Source organism: Schistocerca nitens, chromosome 1, assembly GCF_023898315.1.
Source record: "Schistocerca nitens isolate TAMUIC-IGC-003100 chromosome 1, iqSchNite1.1, whole genome shotgun sequence".
Classification (NCBI taxonomy): Eukaryota; Metazoa; Arthropoda; class Insecta; order Orthoptera; family Acrididae; genus Schistocerca; species Schistocerca nitens.
The window spans coordinates 623553186-623570441 of NC_064614.1; positions in this window are offsets into that span (position 1 = coordinate 623553186).

Consider the following 17256-nt stretch of genomic DNA (forward strand, 5'->3'; position numbering starts at 1 on the left):
AGAGGGGGATTACGCAAGCGAAAACTTCAAGCGGAAACAATGTGTAGTGTTTCCACTGTACCATTTCCATTGCAAGACTTTCCAATCTTCCACTGTCAAAATTTGTTGAGTGAGAGGTACTGACTTTTCCCGTCATTTGCAGAGATTAGTAATGACTCTTCTTATAAAGCAAAACAATTGGGTTTGGCCGCGGATGAAACGGGTGGTAGTTTGCCATTCTTTAGTAGGTTGCTTCAGAATCTCAGTTCGTCAGTGAGTTGCTAACAAAACACTTGTCGTACTGGCCAAAACAGTGTTTAACTTCTCTCCCCATTAAACTGTAGTTTAATTATTATGAAGAATAATATCTAAATACTTGGATGGAAACTTTTGGGCGAGATAAGTCGCTTCCCCAGTATTTTAACAAGTGTTCAAATGTGTGTGAAATCTTATGGGTCTTAACTGCTAAGGTCATCAGTCCCTAAGCTTACACACTACTTAACCTAAATTACCTCAAGGACAAACACACACACCCATGCCCGAGGGAGGACTCGAACATCCGCCGGGACCAGCCGCACAGTCCATGACTGCAGCGCCTGAGACCGCTCGGCTAATCCCGCACGGCAATATTTTAACACAAATGTCTCCCACATTCTCAGGTATAAATTTAATTCCTACTTTGAATTCTCAAGTCTATAAAACAAAATGATCAGACAGTTACAGTCCGTAATCATACTCCGTCTGCCTCTCGATGTCGAAGTCAGCACATTGAATAAAATTTCTGTGGCTCTGCAGGATTCCGAATTCCGGCGATCGTTGACTCTGAAAATTCTTAAAATAGTCAAAGGCACACTCGTATGCCGTAGGGAAGTCGTAGGTGCTATGGCGTACTCACTCTGAAGCATGGGAATCAGGGTCCAAATTATGTATTAATTTCGATAAAAGTCCTAAAATTTATCTCTCAGAATAGAGTATAAACGACCGTGGTGCAGGGTTTCTGATTTCCCAGGATACAAAGTTCTCTATGGGTTACGACACGCCAACTAATGTTCCGAGTCACAGAGAGGGGAGAAGTTAAAATAATCAAAAAATTCAACGTACCTTTTCCCTTAATGAAATTATATTTTTCAACAAATTCCAAGATGCTACTCCGGACGGGTGTAAAATGAATATCCACAACGGAAAATACTGAACGCGAAAATGAAGATTTGGCCCTGTCTGACTACTCCCTAAGTAGATTTTAGGATTTTTTAATGGTGATATTATCTACTCCTTCTTGCTCTTTAACATATAAATTACAACATAAACATAAATGAATAATTAAGGGAACTAGCAACTACAGAATGATAAATGGTGTTTCTGCTTATACATTTATTGTAGATTAAAACCCCTTTATATATTACAAATATTTGTATATCAATATCCAATGGACATACAGAGATACAAATGAATTTCTTAACATGATAGATCAATTGCACAAATCTGCTCTTTTTTATGGTTACATGACCTAATATAAATAACACAAGATGACACATCATCTACATACCAAAAACTAGAAGGCACTACTTTCAAAGATGATCTACAGTGGTGTGCAACCTCAGTGGAAATAAAATTTAGGTGATCACAGCTGTTCAGCTTTATAGCCCTAATAAGCCGAACCAATTAGCAATATCACCATATGTACTGCGTCCGTTGCATCAAAATGATGGTTCTCGTACACGTCTGCGATGACGGAAGAACTCCAGCCACAAAACGTAACAAGAAAAACTCATTCAAACTCTAGGGTGGCAGAAGACGATCCTCTGACTAGTATAATCTAATACTGTCTTCTCCTCTCTGTGTTCTACAGACGAGAAACGCGAACTCGCAGCCACAAGGACGGCGTTAAGATAACGTCTCAATGTGAGTATAGGCAGAAGGAGTGCTCTCAATCACTGAACGCTGCATACTCAGCGACGAATCCCTACCCGGAGGCGAAGTCCAGAATCGTATAAGTTCGCAACAGTACAGTACTCAACCGTTTTGCCTATAAAATCTCCTGAGAGCAAAGACAGTAAGTCCGCCTGTAGCAACAAAGCTGATACTGAGCGACCGTCAGACACTAGTGCTCAAAACAGAAGACTTCTTTCTCTCCATTGCTGGCTTCCCAGCAAAGCTCGGCTCCCCTCCCTCGTAACTGCAGAAGGCGAACCATATTCTCGAAACCACGGAATATTTTCCATCTCTACAGATCTTCCAACCGCCGACCAACCATATTTTAGTCTTTTGTCGTCCAGTGCGGAAAGTTTGCGAGGAAATATCTATCTTCGTTAATTAGGAATACATACGATGGTACACCTCTCAGAGTAAAAATCCTCGGAAATAGCCCAGCCTGCGTGATTTCCGAGGTAACACTTCCTCGTTCTTCTCTGCTGTGTCCAAGATTTTCAGAGTTTACAAAGTATTATCTGATTATCCTTCCAGCCCCTCATTTTGGGATACATCATCCTCTTGTTTGAGATGAAATGTTATCATAATTAATCAAATTCCATTCTGTAAGCAGAATGGCAGCTTACAACAATGCCACTAAGAACAGTTCCATTGCAATTCTACTCTCCGTAGTTGTTAAATCAGAAGTAAGTAAGTCCATAGCATACAAAATGTTCCACATTCTATCCACAGAGTTTTTATATCACAAATCAGAGAGAATCTCTCTATCAAAGTCGTAATGTGTGTCTGATCCACATAGACCACCTTCAGAGTTACGCATAAACATTTGTTCTAGATGAGAAAAAGGGACAGAAAAAGGGTGCTACTGCAAGTGTATGGGTGTTTGAAAATAATGAAAGATAGGAGTAACAGAGTAAGTGGTACAAGTATATAAAGCAGTCTTAGCTTTGTTTGGGAATTTTCATCAGGTCGTAGAAATAATGGAAAATCGCATGCAACTTACAACTACAAAAACATTCATTACATCCCTTAGATCAGTTTCCGAAATTTCGGGTTTTCAGTGACGAGTCTATGACAATTTCTGCAATTATGTACATATCACTATCACAGAGATTATTGAAGTTAGCCTGAGAATGAGCCTATCATTCTGCAGCGGAACACATGTTGTTCAGAAACTTCTTGAAGGATTAAATCTTTGCACTTTTGTCTTCTGCTCCTAACTCTCTTATCGACTGCACTATTCTACCGCAGTTTACAACCTGCCTCACATCTTCAGTCTCATATTATCTCCATGCTTCTTTCAGATCTCCAAGAATATACTGTGATGTAATAGCACCCCAGGTAAAAGTGTAACGTATAAATATATACTCTGTTGCAAAAGAATAGTACACATTTTTAGTGGTTTCCAATTTACTCAAGATTTATGTTACGACAGTTTGTATGGAGTAAATGAAATGATTACATTTTAAGATCAATAGCACAGGCGGCTCTGAGGTACCAAGTATCGACCCATGCTGAAACACCGATATTAGTACGCAGTATAGTCTCCGTGAGAGGCAAGGCAGGCACTTACTCTGTCATCCCTATAGTACAGATGGCGAATACTGTTCTGGGGTATGTTATGCCATGCTTCCTCGAACTGTTCATGTAGTTCTGCAAAAGTTGTTGATTGACGAGTCGTACGAGTCACTTATCGTCCCATCATATCCCACACTTACTCGATTAGAGACAAGTCTGGAGAACATGCTGGGCAGGGATATTGCTGCACGTTCTGCAGAGCACGTTGAGTTTCACGAGCAGTATGAGGGTGAGCATTATCCTGTTGGAACAACGCATTACCTTTCTGCTGCAAGAATGGCAAAGGAACAAGTCTAACAACATTCTACAAACGCGCCGAGCTCTGGTTAGCATCCCCTACAGAAACACGCCTGGTTAGCATCCCCTTACCAGATCTACGTCGTACATGCAGATGACCATCAGGCAGAATCTGCTTTAATCGACGAAGACCACGACGCGCCATTCCATCTTCCAAATGATTCTCTGACGGCATCAGTCGAAGTGTGCACGTCGATGCTGTGCCGTGAATTGAAGATAAGGTAGAGGTGTGTGTGCCTACAGTCGTTCTGCCAATAATTGGTTCACAACAGTTCGTGTTGACACTTCTGAGCTCAGAAGCTGTCTATCTGCGCTGTGATGGCTGTACGATCTTCCACTGCTGCCCTTATAGTACGACGATAATGGAGGGCATCTGAGCTGCGTGGACGTCCAGAACGGATGTGAGAACGCTCAATGACAAGTGATACCAGTGTCGTTGCACAACTGACCCAGCATGTACACTGCTGGCCATTAAAATTACTGCACCAGGAAGAAATGCAGATGATAAACGGGTATTTATTGGCCAAATATATTATACTAGAACTGACATGTGATTACATTTTCACGCAATTTGGGTGCATACATCCTGAGAAATCAGTACCCAGAACAACCACCTCTGGCCGTAATAACGGCCTTGATACGCCTGGCCATTGAGTCAAACAGAGATTGGATGACGTGTACAGGTACAGCTGCCCATGCAGCTTCAACACGATACCACAGTTCATCAAGAGTAGCGACTGGCGTATTGTGACGATCCAGTTGCTCGGCCACCATTGACCAAATGTTTTCAGTTGGTGAGAGATCTGGAGAATGTGCTGGCCAGGGCAGCAGTCGAACATTTTCTGTATCGAGAAAGGCCAGTACAGGACCTGCAACATGCGGTCGTGCGTTATCCTGCTGAAATGTAGGGTTCTGCAGGGATCGAATGAAGGGTAGAGCCACGGGTCGTAACACATCTGAAATGTAACGTCCACTGTTCAAAGTGCCGTCAGTGCGAACAAGAGGTGACCGAGATGTGTAACCAATGGCACCCCATACCATCACGCCGGGTGATACGTCAGTATGGCGATGACGAATACACGCTTCCAATGTGCGTTCACCGCGATGTCGCCAAACACGGGTGCGACTATCATGATGATGTAAACAGAACCTGGATTCATCCGAAAAAATGAGGTTTTGCCATTCGCGCACCCAGGTTCGTCGTTGAGTACACCATCGCAGGCGCTCCTGTCTGTGATGCAGCGTCAAGGGTAACTGCAGCCATGGTCTCTGAGCTGATAGTCCATGCTGCTACAAACGTCGTCGAACTGTTCGTGCAGATGGTTGTTGTCTTGCAAACGTCCCCATCTGTTGACTCAGGGATTGAGACGTGGCTGCACGATCCGTTACAGCCGTGCGGATAAGATGCCTGTCATCTCGACTGTTAGTGATACGAGGCCGTTGGGATCCAGCACGGCGTTCCGTGTTACCCTCCTGAACCCACCGACTCCATATTCTGCTAACAGTCATGGGATCTCGACCAACGCGAGCAGCAATGTCGCGATACGATAAACCGCTATCGCGATAGCCTACAATCCGACCTTTATCAAAGTCGGAAACGTGACGGTACGCATTTCTCCTCCTTACATAGGGCATCACAACAACGTTTCACCAGGCAACGCCGGTCAACTGCTGTTTGTGTATGAGAAATCGGTTCAGATGGTTCAGATGTCTCTGAGCACTATGGGACTTAACAGCTATGGTCATCAGTCCCCTAGAACTTAGAACTACTTAAACCTAACGAACCGAAGGACAGCACACAACACCCAGTCATCACGAGGCAGAGAAAATCCCTGACCCCGCCGGGAATCGAACCCGGTAACCCGGGCTTGGGAAGCGAGAACGCTACCGCACGACCACGAGCTGCGGACAGAAATCGGTTGGAAACCTTCTTCATGTCAGCACGTTGTAGGTGTCGCCACCGGCGCCAACCTTGTGTGAATCCTCTGAAAAGCTAATCATTTGCTTATCACAGCATCTTCTTCCTGAAGGTTAAATTTCGCGTGTGTAGCACGTCATCTTCGTGGTGTAGCAATTTTAATAGTCAGTAGTGTACAATCTATGTGGCAATTCTCTGAAAGGACCATCCCGCCACTCAGATGGCAGCAATTTGACCCCTTGAAAGATTGCAGAGCACTCTCACTTCTGATGCGGTGTTATGCTTCTAATGTTCTTAGGAAAGATGATCTTTATTACTTAGTTGCTATACTGGATACGATCTGACTTCATTCATATGCTGAAATGGTTGGCAGTAGTTAACGCTTTTGCTTGTGTGCTCTAGTGAAGGAATAGCGGTAAGCTGTACCTGTGTTCAAAGGAAGAGGGTGCTGATTTAAACGACTGCAGTAGAAGGATATGGCGGCTGAGGGCTGAGGGGAGCATTTCTTCTGTGGAACCTGGGTGAAAATGTTGTGGACTGCCCAGTTCCTCAGTCTCATTATGCAGACAAGTTGGAGGGCGCCGGTCGGTCGGTGACCATGTACAGGTAGGCTGACTAGCGCCGAAGAGTCGCTGCTGCTATGGGCAGAGCATTGATGACCAGCAATAAAGCAGAGGATGGGTCCTTGTTAGGCAGGAAGCCGATGAGACTACTGTGTGTTTCTGCGAATTTCCGTGGAACAAACCAGTGGCGCCCAGATGTACAGGGCTACGAAACATTAATAACAGATTGATGCCGTCCATGACCCCAGTCGCCGAGCGCATGGTGGTGTGCTGCCCTGACCTGCAGAAGGGTATAGTATTCACTGCTACGGCGTAGAGCTCCAATATATGCTTCTCAGCACCCTGTTCTTTGGAACCATATTATTCTTTATGAAATAGCATAGGTGCTTATTTTGGGCCATACCGCGGATTCACATGTATGAAGTCAGGTAAAGCGATTAGTTCTGGTTAGTGTCGTGTATTGATCCGCAGTTGATCACTTTGTTCACCATAGACCGCATATTAGTGAAAGCGCTTGTCAAATAAAAATATTTGTGTGACGTTTCTTTAGCCATTTTTTTTGTCTTGTGATGTTAAGAATGAATAAATCTATTGTTATTTAGACCACAACTGCTCGCAGTGTTCCGATTAACGTTATCTTTGCCATTTTTGTATTAAAGTCTTGATTACAACTGAAAGTGAGAAGCTTGCACCCTTTCAAAATCGCTCAGTGGGCTGCAGAAAGCACGAGTGCGGCTCCGTGGCATGGTTGCCCCTGCTTGCTTTACTCGTTTGCAGCACAGTGGGCCTTCTGGCTGTGAACATTCCCCACTAAACGGTGAACCTTGCTTTTACTTCCTTCCTTACTTCTTTGATGTTCAAGTTGATTAGCTTAAAAGAAAGACCGTATACCTGCCTTACACTTTGTTAATGTAAGCATGACTCTGTCAGTTTTCTGTTCTTGTTGTTCCCACTTGCAACTTCTACGTAATTTTTATCACCCGTCCTTCCCTAAAAGCTTTTTTGAGCATTTTCAACATATTTCACCAATTTATATTGTTGAACTTTTTTTTTGGTCTTCAAATCTCACGAAAGACTCTTTATTTTATGTTGTTGTTCAGTTGTTAAGCATAGCGTCAGAATACCTCTTCGGTACCTTGACCTTTCCTAAAGTCAAACCGATCTTCATCTAATATATTCTCTATTTTCATCTTCTGCATACAATTCTGGTCAGCAGCTGGGTTGCATGAGCTTCTAATTTCATTGCATTCTTATTTCTAAAAGGGGACAGGTCACAATTGATAAATTATTCAGAAGGAATAAAAAACCTTCCACAAACTTGTTTAACAATTTAGTAGCGAAGTTCTTGCTGCTGTGTGAAATAATTCATTTTCTGAAATGTGTAAGGCTAATATTACCTAGTTTGATAAATATCAGTAGCTGCCATGATGGTTTTATTACATGGAGTTATCCCCTTATAGCAATAACTGAAGAAGAAAATATATTATAAGGCACTTACTTAAATTACTGAAAGTAAAAACTTATATTAAATGAATGACAATATTTCGAGTGCAATAAATATAATGTCAAGTATGTATTTCTGTCTGGAGCGTACTATTATACAGAAAATTAACGTACATAATCATGATATGAAGTACGTTTGAATGATAACCCGATAACTTAATCTTTCTAAACGGCTTTGATCATAAATTGCTGAATTTATTTAATAGAACCTTTAAAATTCTATGTGTTCACAAAACTATATTAAGTTTATACAAAAATGAATATAAAAGTTGTTACAAAAGAAGATTGGTTCTACTTACTTGTCAATCATCTTCATTCACTTCTGTTGTATGTTACATCTTCAACAGATTATAAAAGCTTGATTCTGTTTATCTGTAATATACTTCAGTAATTTCTCAGTATCATTTTTCTTCTTCTTTTAATGGGCATTTTGCGTATTATGCTTCTGTTTGAGAAGCCCTAATTTTCTAGTTGGGAAAATATGTCCTGGTTTTCACTGCTGTTGGTACGGACTTCGAGTCCTTCGATATAGGACTTAACGAACACTTGCCTTTTCTTTCCCGAATTGTACTTACAGCACAAAAACTAATGGGGGTGGGAGTAAATAATATTTTGCCAATATTTATAATGCCTCTTGCCACAGTTTCAGCTGAGATACGACCTTTTTGTATAAAGAATCCACCACGTTTTCAAATTCACCATTTCGCGTGTTTTTGCTGCATAAACTTTAAGCACCCATGGCGGCTGGTTTAGGTGATAAGTGACGTATACTGATCTGGAATAAGTAATCAGTCGCACATTCATAACTTACTTTTCACGACACCTAATTTACGGTCACGTAATAATAAGAGTTCCCTCTAGAGGGGAAACAGTGATACATTTTGTCAAATCTGCCACTTCCTGCTAACAACAACATCATTCTTATAACCGTGTGGTGGCGAGTTTAGCCTCTGGAGTTTTCAAAAATGTTCCGATGTGTGTGAAATCTTATAGGACTTAACTGCTAAGATCATCAGTCCCTAACCTTACGCACTACTTATTCTAAATTATCCAGTGCAGTGGCATAGAAAGACGCAACTTCATTAGGACCTTTTTTACCTCGGCCCTCACGACAAAAAGAAAGGACCCCTCATCCTGTTTTTACGCTGTCGATCCCAAAATTAGAAAAACATAACATACTAAACTGTCTGATTTGATCCATTATAAATGGTTCTTGAAAGCCTACGACTGTGAAAACAATAAGTTTGTTTATTAATAAATCTTCTGCTACCAGCCACGACTTTCTTTATTTACTTTTCACACGACGCGTTTAGGTAAATGATTCCTATTTTTAAGTGCGTTTTTTGTATGTATTATGCCCCCCCCCCCCCCCATGAACCATGGACCTTGCCGTTGGTGGGGAGGCTTGCGTGCCTCAGCGATACAGATAACCGTACCGTAGGTGCAACCACAACGGAGGGGTATCTGCAGAGAGGCCAGACAAACGTGTGGTTCCTGAATAGGGGCAGCAGCCTTTTCAGTAGTTGCAAGGGCAACAGTCTCGATGATTGACTGATGTGGCCTTGTAACAATAACCAAAAAGGCCTTGCTGTGCTGGTACTGCGAACGGCTGAAAGCAAGGGGAAACTACAGCCGTAATTCTTCCCGAGGGCATGCAGCTTTACTGTATGATTAAATGATGATGGCGTCCTCTTGGGTAAAATATTCCGGAGGTAAAATAGTCCCCCATTCGGATCTCCGGGCGGGGACTACTCAAGAGGATGTCGTTATCAGGAGAAAGAAAACTGGCGTTCTACAGATCGGAGCGTGGAATGTCAGATCCCTTAATCGGGCAGGTAGGTTAGAAAATTTCAAAAGGGAAATGGATAGGTTGAAGTTAGATATAGTGGGAATTAGTGAAGTTCGGTGGCAGGAGGAACAAGACTTCTGGTCAGGTGACTACAGGGTTATAAACACAAAATCAAATAGGGGTAATGCAGGGGTAGGTTTAATAATGAATAGCAAAATAGGAATGCGGGTAAGCTACTACAAACAGCATAGTGAACGCATTATTGTGGCCAAGATAGATACGAAGCCTACACCTACTACAGTATTACAAATTTATATGCCAACTAGCTCTGCAGAGGACGAAGAAATTGAAGAAATGTATGATGAAATAAAAGAAATTATTCAGATTGTGAAGGGAGACGAAAATTTAATAGTCATGGGTGACGGGAATTCGAGTGTAGGAAAAGGGAGAGAAGGAAACATAGTAGGTGAACATGGATTGGGGCTAAGAAATGAAAGAGGAAGCCGCCTGGTAGAATTTTGCACAGAGCACAACATAATCATAGCTAACACTTGGTTTAAGATTCATGAAAGAAGGTTGTATACATGGAAGAACCCTGGAGATACTAAAAGGTATCAGATAGATTATATAATGGTAAGACAGAGATTTAGGAACCAGGTTTTAAATTGTAAGACATTTCCAGGGGCAGATGTGGACTCTGACCACAATCTATTGGTTATGACCTGTAGATTAAAAATGAAGAAACTGCAAAAAGGTGGGAATTTAAGGAGATGGGACCTGGATAAACTGAAAGAACCAGAGGTTGTACAGAGTTTCAGGGAGAGCATAAGGGAACAATTGACAGGAATGGGGGAAAGAACTACAGTAGAAGAAGAATGGGTAGCTTTGAGGGATGAAGTAGTGAAGGCAGCAGAGGATCAAGTAGGTAAAAAGACGAGGGCTAGTAGAAATCCTTGGGTAACCGAAGATATATTGAATTTAATTGATGAAAGGAGAAAATATAAAAATGCAGTAAATGAAGCAGGCAAAAAGGAATACAAACGTCTCAAAAATGAGATCGACAGGAAGTGCAAAATGGCTAAGCAGGGATGGCCAGAGGACAAATGTAAGGATGTAGAGGCCTATCTCACTAGGGGTAAGATAGATACTGCCTACAGGAAAATTAAAGAGACCTTTGGAGATAAGAGAACGACTTGTATGAATATCAAGAGCTCAGATGGAAACCCAGTTCTAAGCAAAGAAGGGAAAGCAGAAAGGTGGAAGGAGTATATAGAGGGTCTATACAAGGGCGATGTACTTGAGGACAATTTTATGGAAATGGAAGAGGATGTAGATGAAGATGAAATGGGAGATATGATACTGCGTGAAGAGTTTGACAGAGCACTGAAAGACCTGAGTCGAAACAAGGCCCCCGGAGTAGACAACATTCCATTGGAACTACTGACGGCCTTGGGAGAGCCAGTCCTGACAAAACTCTACCATCTGGTGAGTAATATGTTTGAGACCGGCGAAATACCCTCAGACTTCAAGAAGAATATAATAATTCCAACCCCAAAGAAAGCAGGTGTTGACAGATGTGAAAATTACTGAACTAATAGTTTAATAAGCCACAGCTGCAAAATACTAACACGAATTCTGTACAGACGAATGGAAAAACTGGTAGAAGCCGACCTCGGGGAAGATCAATTTCGATTCCGTAGAAATATTGGAACACGTGAGGCAGTACTGACCCTAGGACTTATCTTAGAAGATAGATTAAGGAAAGGCAAACCTACGTTTCTAGCATTTGTAGATTTAGAGAAAGCTTTTGACAATGTTGACTGGAATACTCTCTTTCAAATTATGAAGCTGGCAGGGGTAAAATACAGGGAGCGAAAGGCTATTTACAATTTGTACAGAAACCAGATGGCAGTTACAAGAGTCGCGGGACATGAAAGGGAAGCAGTGGTTGGGAAGGGAGTAAGAGTTGTAGCCTCTCCCCGATATGTTCAATCTGTATATTGAGCAAGCAGTAAAGGAAACAAAAGAAAAATTCGGAGTAGGTATTAAAATTCATGGAGAAGAAGTAAAAACTTTGAGGTTCGCCGATGACATTGTAATTCTGTCAGAGACAGCAAAGGACTGGGAAGAGCAGTTGAACGGAATGGACAGTGTCTTGAAAGGAGGATATAAGATGAACATCAACAAAAGCAAAACGAGGATAATGGAATGTAGTCGAATTAAGTCGGGTGATGCTGAGGGAATTAGATTAGGAAATGAGACACTTAAAGCAGTAAAGGAGTTTTGCTATTTGGGGAGCAAAATAACTGATGATGGTCGAAGTAGAGAGGATATAAAATGTAGACTGGCAATGGCAAGGAAAGCGTTGCTGAAGAAGAGAAATTTGTTAACATCGAGTATAGATTTAAGTGTCAGGAAGTCATTTCTGAAAGTATTTGTATGGAGTGTAGCCATGTATGGAAGTGAAACATGGACGATAAATAGTTTGGACAAGAAGAGAATAGAAGCTTTCGAAATGTGGTGCTACAGAAGAATGCTGAAGATTAGATGGGTAGATCACATAACTAATGAGGAAGTATTGAATAGGATTGGGGAGAAGAGAAGTTTGTGGCACAACTTGATCAGAAGAAGGGATCGGTTGGTAGGACATGTTCTGAGGCATCAAGGGATCACCAATTTAGTATTGGAGGGCAGCGTGGAGGGTAAAAATCGTAGAGGGAGACCAAGAGATGAATACACTAAGCAGATTCAGAAGGATGTAGGTTGCAGTAGGTACTGGGAGATGAAAAAGCTTGCACAGGATAGAGTAGCATGGAGAGCTGCATCAAACCAGTCTCAGGACTGAAGACCACAACAACAATAACATGCCATTTCTATTGAGGTTGTCGATGGGAGAGTCTGCTTAGTTTCGTTGACTTTACTGCAATATATAAGAAACATCCGATTTTTTAGTTGGTTATCGATTCTTTTGTGTAGTTAGTGGCGAAATTTTGAAAAATTTGTAGTTACAGTTTTCTAATAGTCCATTTGTGCAGAGTCTCACACACACTAAACATCACACGCGACTTGTTGTACACTTTAAACATCGGGAATATCTTATATAAACAAAGCAATCACAAAGATTTTCATACAAGTAGTCCACAGAGATAACATTATAGGTCTTCCACAGATTATGATATGATTTTGTACAGAGGTTATTTATCTTAACAATTTGAATCATAATTTACTTATATCGATTTTACAATTGTGCTTATTTGTATATTTTCCTATTTTTATTTAAGTATACTATCGAAACTCGAAACATCCCTTACCCCCATGAACCATAGACCTTGCCGTTGGCGGGGTGGCTTGCGTACCTCAGCGATGCAGATATCCGTACCGTAGGTGCAACCACAACGGAGGGGTATCTGTTGAGAGGCGAGACAAACATGTGGTTCCTGAAGAGGGGCAGCAGCCTTTTCAGTAGTTGCAGGGACAACAGTCTGGATGATTGACTGATCTGGCCTTGTAACACTAACCAAAAAGGCCTTGCTGTGCTGGTACAACGAACGGCTAAAAGCAAGGAGAAACTACAGTCGTAATTTTTCCCGAGATCATGCAGCTTTACTGTATGGTTAAATGATGATGGCCTCCTCTTGGGTAAAATATTCCGGAGGTAAAATAGTCCCCCATTCGGATCTCCGGGCGGGAACGACTCAAGAGGACGTCGTTATCAGGAGAAAGAAAACTGGCGTTCTACAGATCGGAGCGTGGAATGTCAGATCCCTTAATCGGGCAGGTAGGTTAGAAAATTTCAAAAGGGAAATGGATAGGTTGAAGTTAGATATAGTGGGAATTAGTGAAGTTCGGTGGCAGGAGGAACAAGACTTTTGGTCAGGTGAATACAGGGTTATTAATACACAATCAGATAGGGGTAATGCAGGAGTAGGTTTAATAATGAATAAAGAAATAGGAGTCCGGGTAAGATACTACAACCAGCATAGTGAACGCATAATTGTGGCCAAGATAGACACGAAGCCCACGCCTACTAAAGTAGTACAAGTTTATATGCCAACTAGCTCTGCAGATGACGAAGTAATTGATGTAACGTATGATGAGATAAAAGAAATTATTCAGATAGTGAAGGGAGACGAAAATTTAATAGTTATGGGTGACTGGAATTCGAGTGTAGGAAAATGGAGAGAAGGAAACGCAGTAGGTGAATATGGGTGAATATGAATTGGGAGTAAGAAATGAAAGAGGAAGCCGCCTGGTAGAATTTTGCACAGAGCATAACTTAATCATAGCTAACACTTGGTTCAAGAATCATGAAAGAAGGCTGTATACATGGAAGAAGCCTGGAGATACTAGAAGGTAGCAGATACATTATATAATGGTAAGACAGAGATTTAGGAACGAGGTCTTAAATTGTAAGACATTTCCAGGGGCAGATGTGGACTCTGACCACAATCTATTGGTTATGACCTGTAGATTAAAACTGAACAAACTACAAGAAAGTGGGAATTTAAGGAGGTGCGACCTGGATAAACTGAAAGAACCAGAGGTTGTGCAGAGTTTCAGGGGGAGCATAAGGGAACAATTGACAGGAATGGGGGAAAGAAATACAGTAGATGAAGAATGGGTAGCTTTGAGAGATGACATACTGAGGGCAGCAGAGGATCAAGTAGGTAAAAAGACGAGGGCTAGTAGAAATCCTTGAGTAACAGAAGATATATTGAATTTAATTGATGAATGGAGAAAATATAAAAATGCAGTAAATGAAGCAGGCAAAAAGGAATACAAACGTCTCAAAAATGAGATCGACAGGAAGTGCAAAATGGCTAAGCAGGGATGGCTAGAGGACAAATGTAAGGATGTAGAGGCCTATCTCACTAGGGGTAAGATAGATACTGCCTACAGGAAAATTAAAGAGACATTTGGAGATAAGAGAACGACTTGTATGAATATCAAGAGCTCAGATGGAAACCCAATTCTAAGCAAAGAAGGGAAAGCAGAAAGGTGGAAGGAGTATATAGAGGGTCTATACAAGGGCGATGTACTTGAGGACAATTTTATGGAAATGGAAGAGGATGTAGATGAAGATGAAATGGGAGATATGATACTGCGTGAAGAGTTTGACAGAGCACTGAAAGACCTGAGTCGAAACAAGGCCCCCGGAGTAGACAACATTCCATTGGAACTACTGACGGCCTTGGGAGAGCCAGTCCTGACAAAACTCTACCATCTGGTGAGTAATATGTTTGAGACCGGCGAAATACCCTCAGACTTCAAGAAGAATATAATAATTCCAACCCCAAAGAAAGCAGGTGTTGACAGATGTGAAAATTACTGAACTAATAGTTTAATAAGCCACAGCTGCAAAATACTAACACGAATTCTGTACAGACGAATGGAAAAACTGGTAGAAGCCGACCTCGGGGAAGATCAATTTCGATTCCGTAGAAATATTGGAACACGTGAGGCAGTACTGACCCTAGGACTTATCTTAGAAGATAGATTAAGGAAAGGCAAACCTACGTTTCTAGCATTTGTAGATTTAGAGAAAGCTTTTGACAATGTTGACTGGAATACTCTCTTTCAAATTATGAAGCTGGCAGGGGTAAAATACAGGGAGCGAAAGGCTATTTACAATTTGTACAGAAACCAGATGGCAGTTACAAGAGTCGAGGGGCATGAAAAGGAAGCAGCGGTTGGGAAGGAAGTGAGACAGGGTTGTAGTCTCTCCCCGATGTTATTCAATCTGTATATTGAGCAAGCAGTAAAGGAAACAAAAGAAAAATTCGGAGTAGGTATTAAAATCCATGGAGAAGAAATAAAAACTTTGAGGTTCGCCGATGACATTGTAATTCTGTCAGAGACAGCAAAGGACTTGGAAGAGCAGTTGAACGGAATGGACAATGTCTTGAAAGGAGGAGATAAGATGAATATCAACAACAGCAAAACGAGGATAATGGATTGTAGTCGAATTAAGTCGGGTGATGCTGAGGGAATTAGATTAGGAAATGAGACACTTAAAGTAGTAAAGGAGTTTTGCTATTTGGGGAGCAAAATAACTGATGATGGTCGAAGTAGAGAGGATATAAAATGTAGACTGGCAATGGCAAGGAAAGCATTTCTGAAGAAGAAATATTTGTTAACATCGAGTATAGATTGAAGTGTCAGGAAGTCGTTTCTGAAAGAATTTGTATGGAGTGTAGCCATGTATGGAAGTGAAACATGGACGATAAATAGTTTGGACAAGAAGAGAATAGAAGCTTTCGAAATGTGGTGCTACAGAAGAATGCTGAAGATTAGATGGGTAGATCACATAACTAATGAGGAGGTATTGAACAGAATGGGGGAGAAGAGGAGTTTGTGGGACTACTTGACTAGAAGAAGGGATCGGTTGGTAGGACATGTTCTGAGGCACCAAATGATCACCAATTTAGTATTGGAGGGCAGCGTGGAGGGTAAATATCGTAGAGGGAGACCAAGAGATGAATACACTAAGCAGATTCAGAAGGATGTAGGTTGCAGTAGGTACTGGGAGATGAAGAAGCTTGCACAGGATAGAGTAGCATGGAGAGCTGCATCAAGCTAGTCTCTGGACTGAATACCACAACAACAACAACATCGAAACATCTGAAGAAATCCACTGATTCACTTTCAGGTTTTTTGTTTAATATTTTATCTTCATATTTTCTGTAATGTGAATATATCGCCAGTCCTTTTAGCAAATCCAGTTTATGTCGTTTACTTAGTCGGTGGAGTACTTCGACATTTTGCTCTATTTTCCCAAATAGGTGTCCTGTATTATGTATGTGTGTAGCTATGGCTGATGTAGTGTGTTTGTTCTGTGTGTGGGCTTTAATGTGCTCTTTGTACCTGATGTTAAAATTTCGAACTGTTTGTCCTAAGCAGAACGTAGAGCATTCCCGCCATGGTCCCTAGTATATTCCAAAGGCTGGATATGAATCATGATTACTCTTTATATTATGTATTAGATTTTGTTGTAGTTTATTAGGTGTAGAAAACCCAATTTTTACTTTGTGATTTTTGAAAATATTTGCAATCTTCTGTGATACATTGCCAATGTATGGGACACTGGATATACATTTGTTTTCCTGTTTTTCTCCTGTGGTGCAGTTTGCAGCTGGGTCTTTCTTCACTTTGTCTAGGATTGTGTCAACCATGGAAACATTGAAACCATTGGCAACTGCAATCTTTTTCACTTTGTTTATTTCTTGTTGCATGTTTTTTTTGATTCAATGGTATTTTAGTTGCCCTGTGTAGCACTGACCTATGTGCTGCCTGTTTACGGATATTTGGGTGACATTGCAGGTATTGTGGTGTCGGTCATTGTGTTTTCCCTACAAATTTTTAATGGGCATGTGTTGTTGTGTCTTGTAATACTTAGGCCCAGAAAGTCGGCCGGTTGCGGTGGCCGAGCTGTTTTAGGCGCTTCAGTCCGAAACCACGCGCCTGCTGCGGTTGCAGGTCGAATCCTGCCCCGGGCATGGATGTGTGTGTTGTCCTTGGGTTAGTTAGGTTTAAGTAGTTCTAGGTCTAGGGGACTGATGACCTCAGATGTTAAGTCCCATAGTGCTTAGAGCCATTTGAACCCAGAAAGTCGATGCTTTTATTTTGCTCATGTTCCACTGTAAATTTCCTTCCCTAAATCCAAAGCGATCTTCTTGTAATACATTCTCTATTTGCATTGT